Here is a 19,157-nt window from a genome sequence, read left to right as displayed (position 1 = left end):
GAGGTGAGAGAGAATGTGTCACATGTGATGGATGTTAGTCATGTCACTTGCTGCACGACTGGAGCGTACTCAGGTGCTGCGGTGATGCGTTATAAAGACCTACATCGACTAGAGAGAGGGAAGAAGATAAAAGAAAAGCGGGAGAGAGGAAAGAGGGTGCATTTTAGCATCCTTTCATTTTCTCTTCACTTTTTACTCCTTTTGTGCCTCCATGTCCCCACTCTACCTCCTCCTCTTCCCTTTCTCTGACACCCCCTGTTCCCAATCTCATCTGTTGGTCTTTTCTTGCCTCTTAAGCAAGGTGGCGGGCGCCAGTTTGGAGAATGATGGAAAGAACGCGCTTTCTAGTCCAGGGCCCCAGAGAGCGATTGGAGAAAACCTGTGTGTGAAAGAGAGAGGCCAGGATTCCGGAGCTTGGCTCGGCTCGGTGCTGTGCTGAGGTCTCGAGCACCTGGTGTGGAGTTGTGTGCCGCTGCAATCTGTTGGCTCGCGAAAGGAAAATTCAGTTTGGTTAAATGGGGCTAGATGTGAACCACCAAAGGGAATGCCCTCTCCCTGCTACCGTCTTCCCACCCTCCTCTTTGCTGTTCTCTGCTCCTCTCCTCTGCAAGACCTAGACCCACCCCACTCTCCCCTTCCACCCAGTGCCCCATGCTTCATTCCATCAAGGGGCTGCTGGGGCTGGTGACAGGGAGGTGACGACTATTATCATGGGAGATAAGTCTTTTCTTACATGCCTCTGAATCTAAATCCTGACCGGCAGCACCCCCTGCTATTCTAGTCCTGAGTGGGAAGATTGGCTAGGTGTGCAAACCTTCTCTGTCGGCTGGGCCCTGAGAGTCTCAAAAGCAGGCAGAACTCGTACCAAAACTGCTGATGAAAATCCCAGTGGCGTGAGGTAAACATTTTGCACAGCTCTGATTGGCAAAGTTTGAGGGACAAAAAGATCCAACAGTGTTTTCCCGAGGATTTTCAGAAGGGGCCAAGACAAAATTCCCTCCGGACTCTCCATACCAGGAAATACCCAGACAGATCCTACAGTGTCAGCTCGAAGCCTCCTCATTTTTTAAATACAACTTTTCTCCTCTGCAAACCATTACTTACGTTGCAAAACAAGACTTCCAGCGCCTGCAACCAAAATCAAATCCGTAAGTGGCTGTGTGAGGATGTAGTGAGCAGGGTCCGCAGGGTACATACATCATCAGCACTGAACAGCTTTCTTGGATTAATCTTGGCCTCACATCAGCAGCTATCAGAGTTTCAGTCTCCCTGCCCAATAGGGAATCCTGAATTCGTTCACCCAGCCTAGCTACCCAGTTACCTATCCGGCACGTTAGTATGTATTTTGGGTGTTTTATAGCACAAATATTCAACAAAGAAGCAGAAAAGATGGTGTGTTATGTGCCATTTCACACGGGCCAGTTTCACTCTGGGGTGGGCTGTTAGACTTTAAACACTACTGCCGTCAGGGTAGTGGAAGCCACCAGAGAGCCGCAGGTATTTAAGCAGGCTACCGTGTCACACATGTAAAGGACAGCTCAGGCTACCTCACTGGAGTCCGGTGTTCAGCACCGACTGACGCTAGCTGCACATGCTGGCAACGCGTGGTATAAAAGCTGCTTCAGCTTTTGGGATAACTTGAGTCACTGACCCGTGGTTCTGTCACTCATGAGTAATGTGACCGTCCCAAACTCATGCTGATGAAATCTTTCTACTAGACCATTGTGTGTATGTGTCTGTATATTGGTTCTTCGACATATGTCTATGCAGAGTTTTCAAAATGGGTTCCTAAGGCATTTAAATAAGAAGCCAGCTCCCATTGGAACTGCTGGCTGCTTGGCATTTTTGAAAATCGGGCCACTCACTCAGGTCCCTGAACTGGGATTGAGGAGTCAAACTTGAGGCTCCCATTTTTGAAAGGCTTGGAGCTAGAGCAGCATCTTTCTTTGGAGAGAAAGAGATCCACATCTTGCATGTGAGGCTCTTCCCGTCTGTGAGCACTAACCACTAATACTCTTGCTCTCAGATGAGTGTACAGGTAAGCACATTTTTCACTCTGTGTCCGTTATCCAGAAGTGCCTTGCCTTTAGCATTGTATGTACTGTAGCAAAGTGATACAAAGCAGCTGCGATTGCCTTAGCTGAATCCACCTACATATGCACTTTTATTACCCATGACTACCATTGTTTCCAGCATGTTCACTGCATACCAAAAGCTCTTATATGTTTTTCTCCTCTTCACTGGATGCCATTTGTAGACAGAGATTTAAAAAAAAAAGATCCCTCAGCTGAAGCCCAGTTGCCATTAGCCTAGTGATCAATATGATGTCCATCAAGTTTTTATGCTAGCTGTACTCCTACTGCAATCTGATTTCCTCTACTGCTAACTAAAACCTTGTCCCAGCCTGTGTTTTCCGTTTCCTTGTCTCCGGTTGCTTCCATCCCTCTGGCAGTTAGGAGCAGCGTTCCCTCTAATTTTTTATATCCACGTGCAGAATAAATTTTATGTGCACCAATATGGAGGTGATATGTGGCAGTGTTGGGGCTGAGGGGTTCGGAGTGTGGGAGGCGGCTCAGGGCTGGTGCAGAGGGTTGGGGTGAGGGTTCCTGCTGGTGGTGCGGGCTCCAGCATGGGTCCAGGGATGAGGGGTTCAGGGTGTGGGAGGGGGCTCAAGAGCTGGGGCAAAGAGTTGGGGTGCGGGGGGGGTGAGGGCTCCAGCTGGGGGAGCAGACTCTAGGGTGGGGCGTTTGAGAGCAGGCTGCCCCAGGGCTGGAGCCAGAGGACTCTCCACAGCCCTCTCCCCGCCGTCAGCAGCTCCGGGGAAGTAGCCCCCCTTCTCCCCACTGGCAGCAGGAGCTCCAGGGCTCGAGGAGAGGCCCACGGCAGCCCTGCACACCCCAACTTGCTCCCCTCCCCTCCTCAGTCCCAGCCCACTCCCTACCTCCCTCCTCTCCAGGCCCCCGTGGCTGCCTGCCTGCGCATCCCTTTATAGCCTGCTGTGTGGCCACACAGCTTAGAGGGAACTTACGCAGTGGGGTACTCCTAACCTATGTCCCACATTTTCTGTATTGGTTCCTTGCAAGTGATGGTTAGAAAACCCAGTGACCCTTCTGTAACCCTTCATACAATTCCTTAGTTTGCTGAGAGGATATCCTAGACCTCTTTTAATCCCTGCTTTTTCAGATGTAATGGTGACTGTCAGGTCTTCCCTGTTAATGATGTAGCATCTGTATTAATGTCGAAGGAGAAAATGATTTTGTGACTTTTGCTTGCTAATTTTTGGGATTAGTCATTTTGAAGCCATATCCATTTGGATGAAAGACAGTTTTCTCCTTTGATTCACTAGAGAATCTTGGCACTTTTTAAATGAAATTCAAACTGAACAGCTTTACTGGGTAAAGGTCAGAACCTGAGTCATGCTAGGAGGCCAACTTTTCCTCTGATTTCCAAATCATCAGATTTTCTTTCTCCAGAGAGCATCACAAATCCCAGTGGAGGGATGAGGAAGATGAATTAGATGACCTCATAAGTCAGTTCCGTCTCATATTTCTATGGCTTTAAGATGAGTTCCAAGCACACCATTTTCTGTCGATGATCGTGCCACAATGATAGTTACAAAGGCTAAAGAAAACAAAGCTGAAAATCATTGCTTGAACTAGAACTGAAAAAAGAACAGGAGTACTTGTGGCGCCTTAGAGACTAACAAATTTATTAGAGCATAACCTTTCGTGGGCTACAGCCCACTTCATCGGATGCATAGAATGAAACATATAGATAGATAGATATACACACACACACACACACACTCTTCTGGCTCTGTCAATGAAGTGAAAAAACAGATTGACAGAGCCAGAAGAGTACACAGAAGTCACCTACTACAGGAAAAGAAAATAACAGAATGCCACTAGCTGTCACCTTCAGCCCCCAACTAAAACCTCTCCAGCGCATCATCAAAGATTTACAGCCTATCCTGAAAAATGATCCCTCACTCTCACAGATCTTGGGAGACAGAGCAGTCCTCACTTACAGACAGCCCCCCAACCTGAAGCAAATACTCTCCAGCAACCACACAACAAAAACACTAACCCAGGAACCTATCCTTGCAACAAAGCCCGATGCCAACTCTGTCCACATATTTATTCAAGTGACACCGTCATAGGACCTAATCAGATTAGCCACGCCATCAGGGGCTCATTCACCTGCACATCTACCAATGTGATATATGCCATCATGTGCCAGCAATGCCCCCTGCCATGTACATTGGCCAAACTGGACAGTCTCTACGCAAAAGAACAAATGGACACAAATCTGACATCAAGAATCATAACATTAAAAAACCGGTAGGAGAACACTTCATCCTCTCTGGCCACTCAGTAACAGATTTAAGGGTGGCAATTTTGCAACAGAAAAGCTTCAAAAACAGACTCCAATGAGAAACTGCTGAACTTGAGTTAATATGCAAACTAGATACCATTGACTTGGGTTTGAATAGAGACTGGGAGTAGCTGGGTCATTACACATATTGAATCTATTTCCCTAAGTTAAGTATCCTCACACCTTCTTGTCAACTGTCTAAATGGGCCATCTTGATTATCACTACAAAAGTTTTTTTCTCCTGCTGATAATAGCTCATCTGAACTAATTAGCCTCTCACAGTTTGTATGGTAACTTCCAACTTATCTGTATGTATATATATTTTTTATATGTATATATCTTACTATATGTTCCATTCTGTGCATCCGATGAAGTGGGCTGTAGCCCATGAAAGCTTATGCTCTAATAAATTTGTTAGTCTCTAAGGTACCACAAGTACTCCTGTTCTTTTTGCGGATACAGACTATCATGGCTGCTACTCTGAAACCTGTCATCATAGAAGCTGAAAGTTTCAAATCACACTCTGCATCTGTACACAAATAATATAGCAAACACACCTTTCCAGACTGATTTTCCAAGACTTTTAAGGAGGTAACAACAAAAATAGGCATTTTCTTCTGACTTTTTTGAGCTAATTTGGGTTGCCCAAATATGATGCAAGTTCAGATGTTAAAACCTTGTATATGATGTAAGAATTATAAGGGTTTTGTAATGTGAAGCTTTCAGCAAGTTTCTTATCTGAGCAAAAAAGCATCGTCCTAGAGGTTTAGATCACAGTCCTGCAAACTCCTTCATATGTATCCCCTCTGAAGTCAATGCATGAAATCCTGGTCCATCTGAAGTCAATGGCAAAACTCCCACTGGCTTCAATGCAGAGAGGATTTCACCAATGTGACAAAATAAAAATCATTCTCCTTCGAGAGATGTACCTGTGGGTGTTCCACTCCAGGTGTTGGTATGCTCCTGTGCTTTCGCTCAGAGATTTTTTCAGCAGTACCCACACAGGCCGTGCAGGCACACTGCCTGCCTCGCACGCCAACCATGCCTCAATAGTGCATGTGCATGGCCGGGCTCCTCAGTTCCTTCTCTTCCGTCCCCGGCCTGAGACAGAGCTGAGCTTAGACTGGCTCAAAATTTTTTCGTTTTGGCTAGTTTAGTTAGTTTCTACACAGTTTTACCCAGTAATTAGATAAATTTGAACTCTCCTTTCCCCGTTCTCTCCAACAATAACAAAAGTGTTTTCCCTTCCCGTTTTTCCTGTCCGTTAGACAGTTCATACTATGCCTGGCTCACCAGGTTTTAAGAGATGCATTACATGCAGAGATGCCATTCCTATCTCGGACGGCCACTCTCAATGTGCTCACTGTTTGGGGGAGTTCACTGTTAAAGGCTAGGGCATGAAAGGACAGAGACCTGAGGCTCAATTAATCTCAATGGAGAAGTGCCTCAGACCTCCCTCCAACCCAGGTGCGGAGTCCTCCTCAAGACAAAGTCCACCTAGGTCAGCAAATAATTAAAAAACAAAAAAGATGGCCACTTTCTTCGCCTCACAGAGACCAACCGCTTTCCAAATGGTCTCCGAGCAGGTCTGTCTCGTTGGTGCCGACTGCTCCGCGGCTCAGTAAATACGACGTTCCGGGCACCTCCAGCACCATCCGTATCCCAGTTGCTGCCGATGCGCTCTGCTTCGGTGCCAAGGCTTCAGGCTTAAAGTTGCCTGCCTCTTCTCATATTCCAAGGCCCTTCCACCCTGGTATGGACACCATGGGTGGGATCACTGGAAAGTGGCATTGCTGGATCTTGTGGAGACACCATAGTGACCAACTCAGCCCCAGAAGAGGTGACATCAGATCTCCTCCTGAGCCTATGTACATTTCTGCGATTGAAGGACAAGAACAACCTGCACACGGAAAAGGGAGCACCTGACACCTCTCTGACCAATAACAACTCATCCCATCATCTGAGGTGACCAGATGTCCCGATTTTTATAGGCACAGTCTCGATATTTGGGGCTTTTTTAAATATGGGTTCCTATTACCTCCCACCCCCGTCCCGATTTTTCACATTTGCTATCTATCACATTTGCTATCTATCTATTGCTATCTATTTTTCACATTTGCTATATACCCTCACCAGATGAGACTATTACCCCCCCCCACCTCCAACAACAACTGTTGATTTTACTCATTTTCACAACTTCTTCAAAAGAGTGGTGGACGCACTCAGGATTACTCTGGAAGAGGTGTTGAAAAATCAGCATGAGCCGACCGACATATTACAACCTTCCAGCGCATCCAAGATGGCCTTCCCTATTCACGCAGCCATTATGGACCCTGCCAAGAATATCTGGCAAACACTAGCCACTATAACACCTGTTTGCAGACACGCAGACCGGAAATACTGTGTCCCATCCAAGGGCTCAGAGTTCCTTTTCATACACCCAGCACCACATTCACTGATAGATGAAGCAGCCAACCAAAGGAACAAACAGCAGCATTCCCAGTCCACCCCCTTTGGGAAGGACAGTAAAAGACTAGACATACTTAGCCGAAAAGTTTATGCATCATCTACACTGCAATTCAGGATGGCTAATTACGCGACCCTACTGGCCAAATATGACCACAGAAATTATGGGAAACTCATAGACTTTATTAATGATATCCCAGAGACAAGAGAGAACAATTCAAAGCGGTAGTCTCTGAGGGACAAATTATTTCTAGCACAGCACTACAGGCTGCCCTCAATGCGGCTGACATGGCTGCCAGGTCCACCGCGACAGCCGTCATGCGTCAGGCTTCATGGTTTACATTATCTTCTTTCCCACGCAAGATTCAAAATACCATGGAAGGATCTCCACTTCTGTGGAGAGAAGTAATTCGCTACAAAGACCAACAAAGTGTTGCACACCATGAAGGACTCCAGAGCAACTCTCAGATCCCTAGGCCCACACACCATCGACTAGAAGGAGACAATATAGGTATCAGCCTTATCAACGCCCATGATATCTGGCCTACACTCAATGATACCGCAAGCCATATGATCAACAATGCCAGAGACGTAGGCACCAGCGAAGCCGTTGGCACCGTCTCAACCCCCTCCACCTAACGAGCAGATTTGAAGCCTTGGTCAAGGGTACAGAAGACCTCTCACCCACTCCAGCACTCATACTACCTACCCAGTTTTTGGGACACAGTTTGCTCCCTTTCTGCCACAATTGGCAGGCCATCGCTACGGACAAATGGGCACTAGAGGTCATCAGAATTTTTTCAGTCACCTTGAGTGGAGCACCCACAGGGACATCTCTTGAAGGAGAAGAGGAGGTTCCTCATCTGGGCAGTAACTGACGTTCTTCAAGAGGAGTGTCCCTGTGGGTGCTCCACTACCCACCCTCTCTGTTGGAGAGAAGGAACTGAGGCGCCCAGTCGTGCATGTGCACTATTGAGGCACAGCTGGCGCGTGAGGCCTGTGCGGGCACTGCTGTAAAAATCTCAGAGCGAAAACGCAAGAGCGCACCGACACCGGAGTGGAACACCCACAGGGACGCATCTCCTACCTCAGTTACTGCACAGATGAGGAACCTCCTCTTCATGTGAGTAAAAATTCTCAAGGTAAGGGCCTGCTATCCATTACACATGAAGCAAAATGTTCACCTTTGCTGCTGATTCACAAGAGAAGTTTGCCATAGACATTTTATCTTGTGGTTTTGTTTGCCAGCTTGCTCTAGCTAGAAAATGTGCTTTCTTCAAAGAAGGCAAAGATGATGCAGCATCCATCATTTTAATTTTTTAAGATTTCATTAATGTTTTAATTGTTTTATGTTCTTATGTTTTGAGTTGCTGTTGACCTTGAAAGTGTGTGTGTGTGTATATAAATTTATATATATATGTGTGTGTGTGTGTGTATATGTATATATAAAAAAATATAAAAAATTAACTATTACATCTTTAAGAAAAAACAAAATGGAGGTTGCATGGGATTTGTACTTTTCATCAAGGACCGAAATACAGATGCCATTGATTATCAGCATTCCAACCTGAATGAACTAGAATCTTATTTCCACAGGGCATGTTTCTGTTACCGTATTAAAAGTAACTGGCAGCAGACTTCTGAATCTGCACAGATACAAGTGTGGGATCAGGGTTGTATTCCATAAGCGTTAATTTCCATTCTGAAGACATAAAAGATGCTGCTACTCTTCCAGCTTTGCCTGGTTCTGTGCCAGGAAAATATGAATATTCAGTAATCTGTATCAAAACAATACAGTTGAAAGTCTCCTTCTAGTTGATGGTATGTGGATGCCTACAGTTGAAAGTAAGGAAATATTCTCAATCAGAGAGTGCCCACCAACCAGGCTTACTTTCCAGAAATAGTTTTAAATCTATCTCAGAGGGGGAAAATAGCAGAGAGAAAGAAGAAAATTTTTCTTGGAATTTTCTTGGAAGAAAATTTCCATAAGAATCTGCAGTACCTACAATTTTAGGTATTTTTGCTGCTTCAGTGGAGTTAGTCAAGATCCATTTATAGGAGACTGTTTGTACCCATTTTGAAAAGTGCACTTATATAGTACTGGTCTGCACATACTGTGTTAGCTTAGGCAGCCCTTACTTGAATGAGGAGTCCTTTCTCATGCAAGTATTTTCACTGACCTCAAAAGGAGGTCCTCCTGGGAGCGTTACTTGTAAAACTAAGGGTTGCAGGATTGGGCTCTTTACTTGGATTATTTTACACCATAATGAAATGCAGCGTCTGGGCATAGAGCCATCCACCCTTAGGAAACTCCAGCTAGTACAAAATGCTGCAGTGCTTCTCCTCAGCAACACGAGCTCCGCAAGCTCATTGCACCCATCCTCTGCTCTCTACACTGGCTTCCCATAGCATCTCAAATCAAGTTCAGGGTCTTGGTCCTTCTCTTCAAGGTGCTCCCTGACCTGGCCCCAGGATAGCCAGAAGAGCCTACAGCTCCAGGATGGGTACTGTGGTCAACAGCTCCTGCTCCAAGACTGTGGAATGAACTCCCGAAGGAACTAAGGACCATCGCAAACCCCGCCACCTTTCACTCCACGTGCCAGGGGCATTTCTTTGACTTGCCTTCTGTAGCATATACCCAGAGCAGCCTGGACATTTTAAAAAAACAAAACAAAAACCACCCTATGAACGTAAAACACTCCACTGCGTCTTCTCCTGGAGAGGGGATGAGAGAGAGAATGAACCTCAAGTGACTGATGTTAGTCCTTTTCCTCAAAGCACTACTGGAAGGCATTCAGCTACTACGGCGATGAGGATGGTGTAAGACCCTATATTGAATAGAATAGTCCCCAGTGCATTTTAAAAGGATACCACGCTATGGAAACAGATGCAATTTCTGGTATTCATCAATAACCCAGATATGCCAGGTTTCATCTGTTTACGGAATTAGAGCCCAATCCTCAAAGGGGTCAAATGCCTTTTTTTGAGGTTCTGAGCTTCCTGAGCTCTCCTTGAGGTCATGGGGCGCTGGAGTTGCTTTTGTACTTTTTACTGTATGGAAAACATTCTAAAAAACGCAACCGTTCTGCAAGGGACTAGAACAGAGAAGAAACATTTAACTAGCCTCCCGAAGAAATATTCTCTTCTTAACCTCCATACGTGGACAACCGCTTTCTGTATGCTTTGATACCAGACTGTGTACGTCATTTTCCCCCTACAAACACCAGGAATTTCAGTCCTTAACTGCAAGAAAGGGCCATCTGTAAAACCTGAACCAGTGAGTTTTAACTTCTTAAGCAGTCAACCTTTTTATATGCATGGTATTTCGTTCTGCTTTAAGGATGTGTAAAACCACAGCAAAGTCTCTCTTACAAACTACAGTGTAAAGTGCAGGTAGATGGAAACCATGCCCTCCTATACAAGAGTCTCTCTGGGTTTAGTAACATACATCCCAAAACACATTGCTCAGAAGCAAAATTGTCTACCAAGAATTAAGTGCAATGTAAATTCCTTGTGCTCATGAGAAAACTGCTTATCTGCTCTGAAAATGAAGGCCACTGTCTCAAATTTAAATTATAAATAACATCTAGCTCCAAGCTGACTGAAATCCAATTTACCCATGATCTTGCAGGCTGTGCAGGGCCACAGAAGACTACGTTTCTCAAGTAGCTGTTAGAGAGACAAGATGAGTGAGGTAATACCTTTTACTGGACCAGGGGAGAGAGACAAGGTTTCAAGCTATACAGAGCTCTTCTTCAGGTAGTTGTTGTCATTCCGAGAAAAATTATATTTGAACCAGCAGGATTAATTTGAAAACTTGAACTTTTATTCGGGTGACCAGGGGCAGGAGATGAGGAGAGGGATTGGAGGGGGAAGGCACAGGGGGATATGATAATGTAAAATGTTTGGGTTTAGTTAACAATGCCTTTGGGAGTTGCTGTCTGTTATATGTGGGCACACCCTTCTAATGCCTACGTTCATTGTCTTGACAATCTATGTGATCTTATAGTGAAGCGGGGGGTGTTGGTTATTTGGCTTACACTACTGTCTATGGGTTCTTATCAGTGCTCCTTGTTCGGAGCACCCCCCACACACACACACACCCCCACACAGCAATCCCTGATCCAAAGAGTTTACAGAGAGGGATTTTCCAAAGCCCTCACGTAACTCTGCTCACATTGGACTCAAAAGGAGATCTACCCTTGCAACAGTCCTGTTTGGTGACGTAAGTAGCAATGTTGAAGGGTAAAATTTTCAAAAGCATATAAGTCACTTAGGAGCCAAAGTCCCATTGAAAGTGAGTTGGGACTTTGGCTCCTAAGTCACTTAGGGTATAGTTGCACAGCAAAGAAAAACCTGTGGCTGGCCAATGCCAGCTGGTTTGGGCTTGGGCTGTTTCATTGCTGTGTAGACTTCCGAGCTCTGGGACCCTCCCACCTCGCAGGGTCCTAGAGCCTGGGCACCGGCCCAAGCCCAGGATGAAACACAGCAATAAAATAGCCCCGTGGCCTGATCCAGCTGGCACGGCCCAGCGGCGGGTGTCTAGTTGCTGTGTAGACATATCTTTAGGTCTGTACTGTGCTCAGAACTGTGATTGCTGCTTGGTATGCATACCATGCTAGCTCTAGCTAGCAGAGCTAAAAGTAGCAGTGAAGATGCGGTCCAAGCCCACTGGAGACCCCGCTATTTATTGCCAAGTCCTCTGGGGACTATCCCAAATCTACTGGGATTTTGACTGGTGTTTGCATGGAGACTCTACTTTGCACTGCTACCCAGCACTGTAGTAGCTGAACTCCTTATGTGTAAAATCAATAGCAAAGTCCTGAGCAGACTTGACAAAGTCTCTGGTACAGCTCTCTTCTTGGGTCAAAAGTCTGCTTGGCGTAGGGTGATGGTTTTCTTTTTAGTTTTGTTTTGGTGTGGGGTTGCAGTCTGGGAATAGCTGGGTAAAAATTCCCTATCCTACAACCTGCCTAATAGCTCCACATCTGAGGAGACTACTTTGGGGAATAACTTTTCACTTGATCTGGCCTGTGGTTAAACGTAACCCACCCTTTGGTAGCACAGTGGGAAATTCATGTTTGGGATTAGTTTGCTAGAAAAGCCCCCATGGCCTGATGTGGGAGATGGACAGGTCTCACGTAATGCATTCTGTGTAAAACAATCCTATTTGGACTATGGGAAAATCCCCTGTAGCTGGTAACATACTTCAGCACCCCCAAATAGTTAAATTCCACATCTTATGAGGTCTTTAATTTTCAGAGTTGAGCCCAAGGCTAAATTCTGTGCCTGGCTTCACTTGTAATTGAATAATCATGTCTGCAGGTATAACTTACAATCCACTCAAAAGAGTAATTGTCTGAGAATGTATATGCCTAGAGTCCTCTCTGCACCTTTCAAATAGTGAATTAAATCCCTCTAAAATCCAAGAGGCCCCTGGCTATCTTAAGAGCCTCATGGGCTTGCTTACCACAGAGGTCTGGAGTGGAGAGAATGAAATTTGAAGTTTGATGGGCCTTATTCTCCTCTTGCTTACCCCAGCATAAATCAGGAGTCACTCCATTTTACTCAGCAGAGCCACTCAGATATGAAACTGGAGTGACTGAGAGGAGAATCAGGCCACGCTGAATGTGGGTTTAAACCATGTTACCCCTTTTTGACCCAAGTGGTGAGCCGGTTTTCAGGGTCTATTGGGTTATTTCCATTAGGAGAACAAATTATGTTGGAGTGAGGTATTTCTCTGCGCAATCTTTTTAATTTCAAAGAATGTACAAAGTCCTGTGTCCCTGAACACTAGGAATCAGATAACACACACACACACACACACACACAATTTGTTACAGGTCAAACTACCAGGCCATCTCTGCTCCTTCTTTTTGGGTAGGTCTACACTGCAATTAAACATCTGTGGCTGGCCTGTGTCAGCGGGTTCAAGCTTGTGGTGCTTGGGCTGCCGGTCTGTACAGTGGCAGTGTAGACATTTGGGCTGGAGCTGTGAGACCCGCTCCCCACACCTCAGGGTCCCAGAGCCTGGTGTCCAGCCCAAGCCTGAAGTCTACACCGCAGTTGTACAGCCCCCCAGCCTCGGTCAGTTGGCATGGGCCAAGTGTGGGTGTTTAGGCATACCTTTGTGTCCTGTGAACCCTTTATCAGCTATAGCAGCCTTTCCTTGTCACTCTTTACAGACTACATTTGTCAAGGTTCCTCCCCCACTCTGAACTCTAGGGTACAGATGTGGGGACCTGCATGAAAAACCTCCTAAGCTTATCTTTACCAGCTTAGGTCAAAACTTCCCCAAGGTACAAAATATTACCCCCATTATCCTTGGAATGGCCGCTACCACCACCAAACTAATACTGGTTACTGGGGAAGAGCTGTTTGGACGCGTCCTTCCCCCCAAAATACTTCCCAAAACCTTGCACCCTACTTCCTGGACAAGGTTTGGTAAAAAGCCTCACCAATTCGCCTAGGTGACTACAGACCCAGACCCTTGGATCTTAAGAACAATGAACAATCCTCCCAACACTTGCACTCCCCCTTTCCTGGGAAATGTTGGATAAAAAGCCTCACCAATTTGCATAGGTGACCACAGACCCAAACCCTTGGATCTGAGAACAATGAAAAAGCATTCAGTGTTTTACAAGAAGACTTTTAATAAAAAATAGAAGTAAATAGAAATAAAGAAATCCCCCCTGTAAAATCAGGATGGTAGATATCTTACAGGGTAATTAGATTCAAAAACATAGAGAACCCCTCTAGGCAAAACCTTAAGTTACAAAAAAGATACACAGACAGAAATAGTTATTCTATTCAGCACAATTCTTTTCTCAGCCATTTAAAGAAATCATAATCTAACACATACCTAGCTAGATTACTTACTAAAAGTTCTAAGGCTCCATTCCTGTTCTGTCCCTGGCCAAGACGACTACAGACAGACACACAAACCCTTTGTTTCTCTCCCTCCTCCCAGCTTTTGAAAGTATCTTGTCTCCTCATTGGTCATTTTGGTCAGGTGCCAGCGAGGTTACCTTTAGCTTCTTAACCCTTTACAGGTGAGAGGAGCTTTCCCCTGGCCAGGAGGGATTTCAAAGGGGTTTACCCTTCCCTTTATATTTATGACACGCCCCCCAAATCTCAGCTAGGGTGAAACACTGGCTGGGATTTCTTCCTGGAGCTCTAGGAAAACAGAGTTAATAAGACACATGCATCTCTAAATATACTACCAAGTACATAAAGACTAACAATATTTTCCACATCTCAAGGACGATTTTAACCAGTTGATTCTGGGAAACTTTCACGGGAGAGTGCATCAGCCACTTTGTTAGAAGCTCCTGAGATGTGTTGGATGTCGAAATCAAAATCTTGGAGAGCTAAACTCCACCGAAGAAGTTTTCTGTTAGTTTCTTTGACGGTGTGAAGCCACTTTAGTGCAGCATGGTCGGTTTGCAGGTGGAAACGCCGTCCCCAAACATATGGGCGTAGCTTTTCCAGAGCGTAGACAATGGCATAACATTCTTTTTCAGTGACTGACCAGTTGCTTTCCCTCTCAGACAGTTTTTTGCTGAGAAACACTACAGGGTGGAATTCTTGATCAGGTCCTTTCTGCATTAAAACTGCTCCCACACCACGCTCGGATGCATCTGTGGTTACTAGGAACGGTTTGTCAAAGTCTGGGGCCCTTAGTACAGGGTCAGACATGAGTGTCGCTTTAAGCTTGTTAAAGGCCTTCTGACACCTTCCGGTCCACTGAACAGCATTTGGCTGTTTCTTTTTGGTTAGGTCTGTCAGTGGGGCAGCGATTTGGCTGTAGTGCGGTACAAATCGTCTGTAATAACCGGCCAAGCCTAAGAAGGATTGAACCTGTTTCTTTGACTTTGGGACAGGCCACTTTTGGATAGCATCCACTTTGGCCTGTAGGGGGCTGATAGTTCCTTGACCCACCTGGTGTCCAAGGTAAGTCACTCTGTTTAGGCCTATTTGACACTTCTTAGCCTTAACAGTTAGTCCTGCCTCCCTTATGCGCTCAAGGACTTTTTGTAGATGTTCCAGGTGGTCTGCCCAGGAATCCGAAAATATGGCCACATCGTCAAGGTAGGCGACTGCATATTCTCCTAATCCCGCTAGGAGACCATCTACAAGTCTTTGGAAAGTGGCGGGTGCATTTCGCAGCCCGAAAGGGAGTACATTAAATTCATACAGCCCGAGATGTGTGATGAAGGCTGACCTTTCCTTGGCAGATTCATCTAGCGGTACCTGCCAGTACCCCTTGGTTAAGTCCAAGGTAGAGATGAACTGGGCCCTTCCCAGTTTCTCTAATAGTTCATCTGTGCGTGGCATGGGATAGTTGTCTGGGCGAGTTACAGCATTTAGCTTACGGTAGTCCACGCAAAAACGTATTTCCCCATCTGGTTTGGGAACTAGAACCACTGGAGATGCCCATGCACTTTCAGAGGGGCGGATTACACCCATCTGTAACATATCCTGGATCTCCCGTTCTATAGCAGTTTTAGCTTGAGGAGACACCCGGTAAGGGTGGACCCTAATTGGGTGAGCATTACCTGTGTCAATGGAGTGGTATGCCCGTTCAGTCAGTCCTGGGGTGGCTGAGAACGTTGGCGCGTAGCTAGTGCACAGCTCCTGGATCTGCTGTCGCTGCATACGCCCAAGGGTCATGGAGAGGTTCACCTCTTCCACACCACCAGCACATTTCCCTTCGTAGTAAACACCTTCAGGCCACTCAGCGTCCTCTCCTCCCTGGGCTGTAAACTGACAAACCTTTAATTCTCTGGAATAAAAGGGCTTTAGAGAATTAATATGGTACACCTTAGGCTTTCGGTTGGAGGTGGGGAATGCTATGAGATAATTAACAGCTCCCAGGCGCTCCTGGACCACGAATGGCCCTTCCCACGATGCTTCCATTTTATGGGCCTGGAGCGCCTTTAAGACCATGACCTGGTCTCCTACTTTGAAGGAACGCTCTCTGGCATGTTTATCATACCAGGCTTTTTGTTCTTTTTGAGCATCCTGTAAGTTTTCTCTAGCAAGGGCTAAAGAGGTTCGGAGGGTGTTTTGTAGGTTGGTTACAAAGTCCAGAATGTTAGTTCCTGGAGAAGGTGTAAATCCCTCCCATTGCTGCTTCACCAACTGCAATGGCCCCTTAACCTCACGGCCATATACAAGTTCAAATGGGGAAAACCCTAAACTGGGATGTGGTACAGCTCTGTAGGCAAAGAGCAACTGCTGCAATACTAGGTCCCAATCATTGGAGTGCTCATTTACGAATTTACGTATCATGGCCCCCAAAGTTCCATTAAACTTCTCCACCATGCCATTTGTTTGATGATGGTAAGGAGTGGCAACCAAGTGATTTACCCCATGAGCTTCCCAAAGGTTTTTCATAGTTCCTGCCAGGAAATTAGTCCCTGCATCTGTGAGGATGTCGGAGGGCCAACCTACCCTGGCAAAAATGTCTGCTAGTGCCTGGCACACACTTTTAGCCCTGGTGTTGCTTAGAGCTACTGCTTCCGGCCATCGGGTGGCAAAATCCATGAAAGTCAGTATGTACTGCTTTCCTCTGGGTGTCTTTTTCGGAAAAGGACCCAGGATATCCACAGCTACTCGCTGAAATGGAACTTCAATGATGGGGAGTGGCTGGAGAGGAGCTTTGACCTGGTCTTGGGGTTTTCCCACTCTTTGGCACACCTCACAAGACTGGACATAGGTAGAAACATCCTTGCCCATTCCCTCCCAGTGGAATGACCCCCCCAAACGGTCTTTGGTCCTGTTCACCCCAGCATGGCCACTAGGGTGATCATGGGCTAAGCTCAAGAGCTTGGCCCGGTATTTAGTTGGAACTACCAACTGTCTCTGAGGATGCCAGTCTTCCTGGTGTCCCCCAGAAAGAGTTTCCTTGTATAAAAGTCCTCTTTCTACAACAAACCTGGATCGATTAGAAGATCTGAGAGGCGGTGGGTTGCTCCGTGCCGCCGTCCAAGCTCTCTGGAGGCTTTCATCTGCTTCCTGTTCGGTCTGGAACTGTTCCCTTGATCCTGGAGACATCAGTTCCTCATGGGATTGTGGACCTAGGCTTGGTCCCTCTGGAAGCGATATAGGGGATGGAGCTGTTTCTGTTGACTGTGAACCGCTCTCCGCTGGTGCACTATGTTGGGATTCAGGCTCCGGCTGAGCCTCTTGTGTAGGGTTATCGGCTGCTGCCAGTTCAGGTTCGGTGGGGCCCTCTGGTGTTGAGGTTGCAAGTACTGGATTCAGTGCTGACACGGGGTCTGGTGTTGGTTGTTCGGCTGGTTCCGGTTCTGGGACTGGTTCCGTCTGGGTCTCTGGGACTGGATCCACTACTGCTGTTGCAGACATTGGCCTGGGGTCCAGGTCCATCACCTCTGACTGGGTCCTGATAGAAGTTTCCGGAACAGAGCTAGGCCTCACGGCTTGTTTAGCCTGGTTGCGGGTGACCATTCCCACCCTCTTGGCCTGCTTCACATGATTGGCCAAGTCTTCCCCCAACAGCATGGGGATGGGATAATCATCATAGACTGCAAAAGTCCACATTCCTGACCAGCCCTTGTACTGGACAGGCAACTTGGCTGTAGGCAAATTGAAAGAGTTGGACTTGAAGGGTTGAATCGTCACTTGGATCTCTGGGTTGATTAAATTGGGGTCCACTAAGGAAGCATGGATAGCTGACACTTGTGCTCCGGTGTCCCTCCACGCGGTGACCTTCTTCCCGCCCACACTCACAGTTTCCCTCCGCTCCAAGGGTATCTGGGAGGTATCTGGGCCTGTGGACCTCTGGTGTGATTCCGGTGCAATGAACTGTAATCTGTTGGGGTTCTTGGGGCAGTTGGCCTTTACATGCCCCAGCTCGTTACACTTAAAACATCGTCCAGCTGACGGGTCACTGGGACGAGGAGGGTTGCTGGAGAACGGGGTGGTGGGACGATAAGGGGTCTGGAGGGTTCTTTGGGAGGTAGGTGGGGCTTTGGGCGGCCCCCGGTAATAGGGTGTGGTCTGGGGTGGTCCCTTCTGGTCTCCGCTCCAAGTGCGACCAGTTTTCTTCTTCTCTGCCACCTCCACCCATCTGGCTCCAATCTCTCCTGCCTCGATTACAGTTTTGGGTTTCCCATCTAGGATGTATCTTTCTATTTCCTCAGGAACACCCTCTAAGAATTGTTCCATTTGCATTAGGAAGGGCAAATTTACTGGAGATTCAACACTTGCTCCTGATATCCAGGCATCCCAATGTTTCACAATGTGGTAGGCATGTCGGGTAAATGACATGTCTGGTTTCCACCTTAGGGCTCGGAACCTCCGACGAGACTGCTCGGGTGTTATCCCCATTCTGACTCTCGCCCTGGATTTAAACAGTTCATACTTGTTCATGTGTTCTCTAGGCATTTCAGCTGCCACCTCAGCTAAGGGTCCACTGAGCTGCGGCCTCAGCTCTACCATGTATTGGTCAGTAGAGATGTTGTACCCAAGGCAGGCCCTTTCGAAGTTTTCTAAGAAGGCCTCAGTATCATCACCTGCCTTGTAGGTGGGGAACTTTCTGGGATGGGAAGTGGTACCTGGAGAAGGATTGCTAGGGTTTGTTGGTATATTCTGCTGGGCCTTTATCCTCTCCATCTCCTCCACATGCTTCCTTGCCTCCATTTCCCTCTTGTGGGCAGCCTCCTGTACCTCCTTCTCCAGCCGCATGAGTTCTATCTGTCTTTCATGTTCCCTTTGTTTTTCCTCAGCCTGAAATTTGGCTAATTCCAGCTGTAGTCGAGCTGAGGATTTGGTCATTCTAACCTCTCTGTTTTTAACTAACTTTACACCTGAGGTTTAGAAATAAACAAACAAAACTTGGCTGTAAAATTTTGCTGTGCTGGAATAGAATACCTATTCTCTGATAGTGATTGTCAGCCTACAGAAAAAGACAATTCCCTTGTCTCTGCTCTGGGCCCAAATTAAAGCAAAAAACCTCCAACTACTTGGAAACCTGCTTACCCAGCCCAACGAAGAAAAAAAAAAAAAATTCTTTTCAAACCTGTGCTCCTTGTAAAACAAAAACAAAAAAATCAAAATCCTAAAAAAAACCCTGCCACTTTTGTCTCCAGGCAAATGGGTAGAGCACACACCCCCTATTTACTTTTAGGAAGAAAAGAAAAAAAAAACAAACCTCTGGGTTGGAAGACTGTGAATTTCCCTGCAGGAGTTAAGTACCCTGCCTCCAGGCAAATGAAACCTGCAATTCACAAGATAATCCCCTTTTGTCTCTGCTTGGCCACAAAGCAGAGAGAAACCAAGCTGCTTTCAGT

The 19,157-nt window shown here is 46.5% G+C and overlaps 1 protein-coding gene across 6 annotated transcripts in view; it reads left to right on the top strand.

Annotated features, from left to right (window-relative positions):
* Window positions 1-19,157, top strand: part of CADPS (calcium dependent secretion activator) — a 389,515-nt gene that overhangs the window by 175,215 nt on the left and 195,143 nt on the right. The window lies entirely within an intron of this gene.

The sequence above is a fragment of the Lepidochelys kempii genome, chromosome 7 (assembly GCF_965140265.1).
Source record: "Lepidochelys kempii isolate rLepKem1 chromosome 7, rLepKem1.hap2, whole genome shotgun sequence".
Lineage (NCBI taxonomy): Eukaryota > Metazoa > Chordata > Testudines > Cheloniidae > Lepidochelys > Lepidochelys kempii.
Note: the sequence above shows the minus strand (reverse complement) of the source record. Positions and strands in the feature narration are given on the sequence as shown.